Below are 7,548 nucleotides of genomic sequence, written 5' to 3'. Positions count from 1 at the left end.
TCTAAGGCAGAGCGGCATGCCTGCCGCTCACTCACGCTCTTCTACTCTCGTTAAGTTCCCTCTCCCTCTTCTACGCTCTCCTACAGCTTCGTCTGTGGCCTGTCGCTCCTTGTGCACACTCATCTCCTCCCCAAAAAGTACTAGAAAAAAAGCCAAAAACGGAAAAATAATTAGAGTAGTTTAATTTCGTATAACTTTGTTAATGATATAAACATAAGGCTAATGGCTGATGGGGGGTGAGGCGAGGTCTGGTCCTCGTCCTCTTGCTGGTTCTGGTCCCTCTTAAAATGCTGGACACTTGATACTTATGGATACGACGCAATTGTGCAGAAAATTGTTCGAAAATTAAGAAATATTCTAGGAAAATGTCGGAAGCGAGCAGGGACCTAACATTTGATATGAATGTGGGGAAAGTTTTAAGTTTAAAATCATTAAATATGTTCTGGAAAGGGGGGATCTGAGGGGAAAACTGTACAGTAATTGAGGAAAAGCTTGCCGCATTGCGAGAATTTTCCAAAGCTGTATCAAATTTGAGCTACAAATTTATTTTCAATCAACATCCTCCAGGAATACTGTATGTTATCAAAGCAATTTCTAATCAGAGTTATTTTCCACTTCTCGTATCTCTTTTTTCCCATTTTTATTCCCATAACAGAACCCCCTCGCCCTAGTCTGTACTCCCCCACAAAAGAGAGACAATTTCTAATGTATTCCAATCATTTTTTTTTAATTTTTTATTTTTCATCCTTTTTGTTGGGAAAATATTTTTTCTCCTAGGTTTTCCGACTCTAATATTTTTTTGTTTCATTTTTACCATTTTGGTTAACATTGTTTTGGTGACAGTTGCACCCGCATCTCATTCTCTCGCCCCTCCCACCCCATCTACATTACTCTCTGCCCCTCCATTTGACACACGGCAACATTTTGCCTTCTGTGTTGTTTCAGTAATTGTTGTTGTAGGGTTGTCATAGTTCTTTGCTTTTCTGTTGCCTCCATTGTTGTCATAACTGTTTTTGTTTACGCTGCATATTTTTCTCGTGGGGTCCTAAAACCCCCCACCCCCCCTCTATATATGTGTGTGTGAGTGTGTGTGTGTGTTATTGTTGTTGCAACATAAATTTAAACGTGACATTTAGACACTCGACTCGACTCGACGCGACTGTGGAAGCACGGCCCATTCAGTCACCGGGTTGGGGCCTCTCAAGTGTTTGGCACGCATTGAAATGCCTTGAAAAGGGAAGAAGGTACTACTACTGTTGGGATGGTGGTACTTCATTCTTAACCTCTTCAACTTGTGAACCGAGAGTCTGTCACGGCCCCAGCCCCATCACACAGCGCATTTGTCGTCGAATGATATATGATGGGGGTCGGTCGGTCGGTCGGTTGGTCAGGAAATGGTTGCAAGTGTTGAAGGAATTTTGTATTGTGAATGATGATGATGGATGGGGAGATCGCCTATGTCTAGAATACGGGAGTACTATCGGGAAATTTTAGGCAATTTCTAAGGTTAGTTCGATTCGTATTTCTTGTATCTCTTCAGGCCTTCAATGCTTACATAGTGTGGATAAATGGATAGATATGGTTACAACACTTCCCTCAGGCACATATCTTTCTCTCTCTAAACGAAAACATATTTGAACCGTAAGTGTCCGTCCAAGAGAGCTATCTCTCTCTGTATGTATCAACAACAGACAAACTTCTTGCCTTCATTTGTTCGAAATCTTAAAGATGTTTCCTCCTTAACCTGCCCCATAACCATAAAATGCCCAAAAGTCTTATCTCTCTCCCTTTTTGGCCACACAAAAGCTAGAAATACTTTAAGCCCAAGAGAGCCAGGAAGAATCTTTAGAATGCTTTTTGACAGACTCGGGGAACTTACTTAGACGACCTTCAAGTGGAGCCGGGACGATGATGACTTGGAAACTCTTGCACTATTTCATCCCCCCCCCGCTTCATCGCCCACCCATCCACTGCTCAGACAACACAAACATATTCTCCGGGCTCGGGTTCGGGCACGCGGCACGCGGCACGGGGCACGGGCGCATGGTGCGTATGATAAAGCGTAAGCGAAACCCCAACATTGCTCATACGTCACGGTGCACAAAAGCATGCAAGGGAAGTTCTGCAAAAGGACGCGGCTGGAGGGGTTCCATGAGTGGAGGCAAGGGATGACTTCAGTTCGAGTGCAAGTTGCGTGTCCTTATCGCTTGGCCTCCAAGCTTAAAGCGCTCTCAAGTGCACTTAACTACAAAAACAGCAACCAGCAACTGCAAAACAAGTAAGAAAGGCTAGCCTTTGGGCCGCAGCCTTAGATACCCTCAAAGATTGATCCATTGGAGAACGAATAAGATTCCCAGCGATCTGTACACACTGCCTTCCCACTTACTTACATATATGTATACCGCGTATATAAGTCTCAAAGTTTTTTGCCTATGCTTTGCGAATTTCATCACACCCTTCTGGAAGGGTATAACAACAAGTGGCAGAGCCGTAAACAAGCTTCACATGTGGCATTTTATTAAAGTTGATGCCCGCCCAAGCAACGGCAACGGCAATGGCAGCCGCAGCGGCAGCAGCAGCGGCAGCAGCAGCGGCAACTTAAAATGCATTTAAGCCAGGATGGATCCCGAGCTCAGGGGCGGCGCCACAGCTCCACAGCTCCACAGCTCTACGACTCCACGGCTCAAAGAACGTGGCCAACTTTTGCAATTGTGGGACTATCAAACAAAACTTTTGCCAAAGCACAAAGCGTTAGGAAGCGGGGCAGTGGGTACAAGGGAGCTGTACAGAGGAGATGGGAAGCTGGAAGCAACAACCAAAGTGTCATCATGACCAACATCCAACAGAGGCAGCAACAGCAGCAACAGGAGCAGCACATGAGTTATTGCATTGTCGCCGGCGTCGTCATGGTGGCTCTGGCTCTTCCCCGCCTCCCTATAGTCCATTCTAACTGTACTCTGCCGCCTTACTCCTCCAACACTCAGTAGTGCCTGCCGTTTTCCTGGCTCCTCTAACATTCTGCCAATCTCTTCTAACCTCTGCTGCTGATTTTTGCTGCTGCTGCGCTTCTGCTTCTGCTTCGGCTTCGGCTCTGGCATCTCTTCGCGTCCCCTTCCAACACTTGTTTCGCTGTCCTGCTCCTGCTGCTTCTTCCCTTCGCTGCTGCTGTGGCTAGCGGTTCTTCTGGATGCTGCTGCTGGCGCTGCTCTGCTGTTGGGTTTTGTCGCGACAGACGGATTTAGTGAAGCTTAGCAAAGCAAAGCAAAGCAACATCAAAAAATTATTCGGGGGAACAGCAGCAACAACAACAGAATCAGACGCAGAAGGCGGCAGCAGAACAGCGGCACTGTTCACAGCAAACAGGAAGGAAGGAAGGAGTCAAGGAAGCAAATCAAAGCGGAGTCGACTAATTGATGACCTCGAATATGAATATAGAGCCTTGACCCAGTTTCTCAATCCAACATTAATCGTTCATTAAGTAAGTGAGACACGTTTTCCTAGTTATTCCAACCTGAGGTCCTATATACCCCTTTTCCATTCAGGGGTATCAGAGCAAGAGCGACAGAAATGCAAATAGTAGAGTTCGTGTGCTCTTGGCTTAGCCTTCAAAAAGTGCGGACACACATTGACTCTCGCTTCTCGCCTAGAAGGTCTCCCCTCCTCCCGCACCCTTGCATTCCCGCAGTCTCTCGCTTTTCACACTTCCCCTTTCCTTAACACACCACTACAGCAACTACTTTTGTCTCTCGCGTTATTTGTTTGCACTTCAAAAGGATTTTAATCAAAGTTTTTCAAGTGACGTTCTCTATGGCAATCTCTTTCGCCCAGACTCGACAGTTGTCCAAAAGTTTTCCGTTTCCCAGGAGCACAGTAAGCGAAGAGGGGATGGAGGGAATGCAAGGCCAGGGAGTGCAGTCTTCTAGAGTGAGATTTATCTGCCATCATTCACAGTGATTTAATTATCATTTCTTTTCCCCCGAAGTTCTTGTTGTGGGAACAGAACACATAAAATTTATGATTGCAATTGAGAAGAGATTTCGTCTTTCTTTCGACGCAAGGCTTGGAGCGATTCTATTGTTTCCGGGACTATAAGGGGGGGCTCCTCCACCTGTCCAATTCCAATTACCGATGGGATAGCAAAACTTTTTATTTGATTTAATCAGCGGTTCGCCGAGCAGAGAGCGAAGCACCACCACAGCCGTTGAAAGTTTTCCGGCCTTGTTTGGGAACACACTGCATTTGCCGCTGCACTTTACTCTGCGGTTGACACCCTATCCGGGTCGGTGTCCATGTCCGTGTCCGCGTCCGTGTCCGTGTCCGTGTCCTGGTCCTGGTCTAGTGCCTCCTGTGATGCCGTCTCCCATGTCCTTTGCCCCACTTGTAGCCACTTAACAAATTTTGCCCTGCGCCGTTTTTGAAGTTGTCTCGTCTCGCCCCTCCTCCAGCACAGAGCGGGAGAGAGAGGGAAGCCTCCCCAGATTGACTGCCAACTCGGGACTGTCCAATGGTCAGTGGTGCTCCTCCATGGGCCACTGAGAGCTGAGAGAGCGTGTCCCTGACACGAGGTGAGTGCTTAGGCTGGAGGACATTAGTTTTGGTCGCCGGGCCCGAGTGCATCATCGCAGCTGCTCGACCGAGTGTCTGGTTTGTCATTGAGGCCCCGGGAATGCCCCTGACTTGAAGCTGATGGCTGATGGTTGATGGTTGATGGTTGATGCTTGATGGAGTTTGCTTTTAACGCTGACAAAGCCAGCAACCAAAGCTGGAACTTGTGGCTTCTCATCTTAAGCGATGACTATGACTCTATTTAAATCGCTCTCACTCCGCAGCTTTTTATACCTCAACAAAAAAACCCCCTGTTGAATAATTGGCTTTTAGCATTGTAAGCGTTTATTCAGCCATAAAGAATCCGCCAATGAACCATCCGGAACGGAACCCACTCAACTACGTCCATTCCCACACTCCATTAAAAGGGAATTTATGTGAATGCCTGAAAGTATGCAGCGTTTTTTTCGCGCCACATAGTTACAGATTTCACGAGTATCAAAAGATGGCTAATTGTTGCTGTTGGTGTGATTGTTGTAATTTGTTGATTTTTTGATTAATATAAAGCCAGAAAAATATTGATAAATATTTGCCAAATGTTAAAAAAGTACACGGCATACCATACAGATGGAGAGAGAGAGAAAGAGAGAGAGATAGGGAAATGATTTTGCTTTTGTTTGCTGATTGTTGGTTGATTTGTTTGCCAAATTGGTAGCCCCACAGAGATAGGCTCTCTATCTATCTCTGTCTCTCTCTCTCTCTCTCTCTCGCTCTCGCTCTGTCTGCGTATCACTATCTCTATTGCCCTGTGAAATGAGGTTCAAGCGTAAACGTAATTAAAATAGTTCGACTATACGAATCAATAAACAAATTGATTATGCAAATTTACTGTTTATTTGCTTTCGACTTTCGCCATTGTAAATGTCTCTATGTATTTATGCACATGCATACATATATGTATGTAGATGTATATGTGTGTACATCCGTGTGTTATCTGTGTGCATGTGCTCGACATTAATAGGTTTTGTTTTCTGGCTTTATTTTAGACCAAAATTTATATACATTTAATGCTCAATCGAAGCGGAAATAAAAAGTTGAACAAAAAGTTGGCAGTTGGCAAAAATCAACTGGAAAAGCGGAAACGGAAAGCGCATGTTTTCCATTACAGTTGATCGGCGGGCGGCGGTTCGTGGTGGCCAATAAGTGGTTTATGGGAATGGCTTAACCGAGGGTTTTTCCTTTTTTTTTTTGGCCATCATCGACAGTTCTCGTAATTGAGTTATATTTGTTGTAATTTATATACAATACAGGCCGCAGCGACTGTTATAATTAAGTCTGTCTCTCTCTCCCTCGCTATCGCTATCTATCTACATATGCACTCCTCTCGTTCGCTCTCTCTAGCCCTCTCTCTGTCCCTCTCGCAGTCTGTCTGTGTTCACTGAACAAATGAATTTTTAATTAAACACGAAACAGCAAACCAACAAAACGCAAATAACAATACGACAAAGTAAACAAATTAAAATCAAATTAGTGTTGAACAAAAATGTCTGCACACAGACCTCAAAAATCTCCTGATCGATGGAAATCCTGAAATCATGGAAAACATTTTTCTGTCAAATATTTCATTATATCCCCCTTGCATATATATTTTCTAATATTGGTAGCCCCCTTGAACAATTAATTATGTGAAAACCCGAACCGATTGCCATTTCCTTTGCGGGAACTGGGCTTCCTTCCTGCCACAATCTCTGGGTGCCACAACAGCCACCTCATAGCATGCATAAATACTTATCACATCAGGTTGCCTTCATTATATTTCACCACTCAGCAGACATCCACCCAACCCACCCGATCCCCACCTGCACTGCCATGTGCGGGTCCTGTCTGCACCTCGTGTGACTTTGAAATCGCTTAAATTGCCTGAGGAAAGTCACGAGGACACACGCTGCCAGGCATTGAAAAGTGGTATGGGAGGCTGGAAGGCTGGGCCGGGCTGGGCTGGGACTCGGAGGTGGAGCCTTGCCGGAGTCTGCTTGCACTTCCCTGGTGGCTTCTTCTTCTTCTTCATCGCCTGTTGTATCTTTCTTCCCTTTGGAGGCAGCTTTCAACCTGACAGTGGCACAATGGCAAATTGTTGCATCCGCTTTTCTTTTAGCTTTTTAAATGCAATTTCCACGCACACACACACACACACACACACACACACACGTTGAAAGCTAGAAAAGGGCTTTGGGGCATGGCATGGGTATGGTGCCAGCATCTCGCATTTACATGTTGCGATTGCGATTGCGATTGCTGCTGTTGCTCCCGCTCCTCAGACTCATCCTGTTTCCTGATGATGCTGCTGCTGCTGCTGCATTGAGGCTGTTTCCTGTAACATTGCTGCAGCTCCTACTCCACCCACAGCCACCCACAGCCGCACCCGCACCCGCTCCTCTTATATGTATGTACCTCCTTCTCCTTCTCCTTTTCCTTCTCCTACTCCTACTCCTACAGGCCGCTTACGTTGTTTGCTTTCACTTGCCATTTTGTTGTTGTTCACTCAGGCTTTTCCCGTGCTTTTCTCTGCTCTCTCTCTCTCCTGGCATTCCTACACCCAAACGCATGTTTCCCCAAGTTTTCCTTCCTCTTTTGCACCGCAAATTGCCTTTAATTCATTTTCCGCAATTACTCCGGGCTCCGGGTGGAGGTGGAGGTGGAGTGGGCCTGGTAACTACTCATTATCATGCAGATCTCCACCCCAATCCAGCCCAATCCACCAGATCCACCTATAGAGCGGGTAGACTTTTGTCGTAGGCGCATTTTTCACATTCCATTTGCATGCCTTGAGGGACCACTCCCCGTGTTTCCATCTGCATAATGATGAGGTGGAGAATCCCACTGGCACTGGCACTGCCACTCCCACTCCCACTCCCACTCCCACTCCTCCCTGCTTCTTGTCACTCTCTCATTGTGTCTCGTTTTAAGCGCATTAAGTGACCAGCAAATGGAAGGAGGGGGCAG

This window comes from Drosophila persimilis, unplaced genomic scaffold (assembly GCF_003286085.1).
Source record: "Drosophila persimilis strain 14011-0111.01,24,50 unplaced genomic scaffold, DperRS2 tig00000885-arrow-arrow-pilon, whole genome shotgun sequence".
Taxonomy (NCBI): Eukaryota; Metazoa; Arthropoda; class Insecta; order Diptera; family Drosophilidae; genus Drosophila; species Drosophila persimilis.
The sequence above is the reverse complement of the archived record's forward strand: the minus strand, read 5'-3'. Positions refer to the sequence as shown.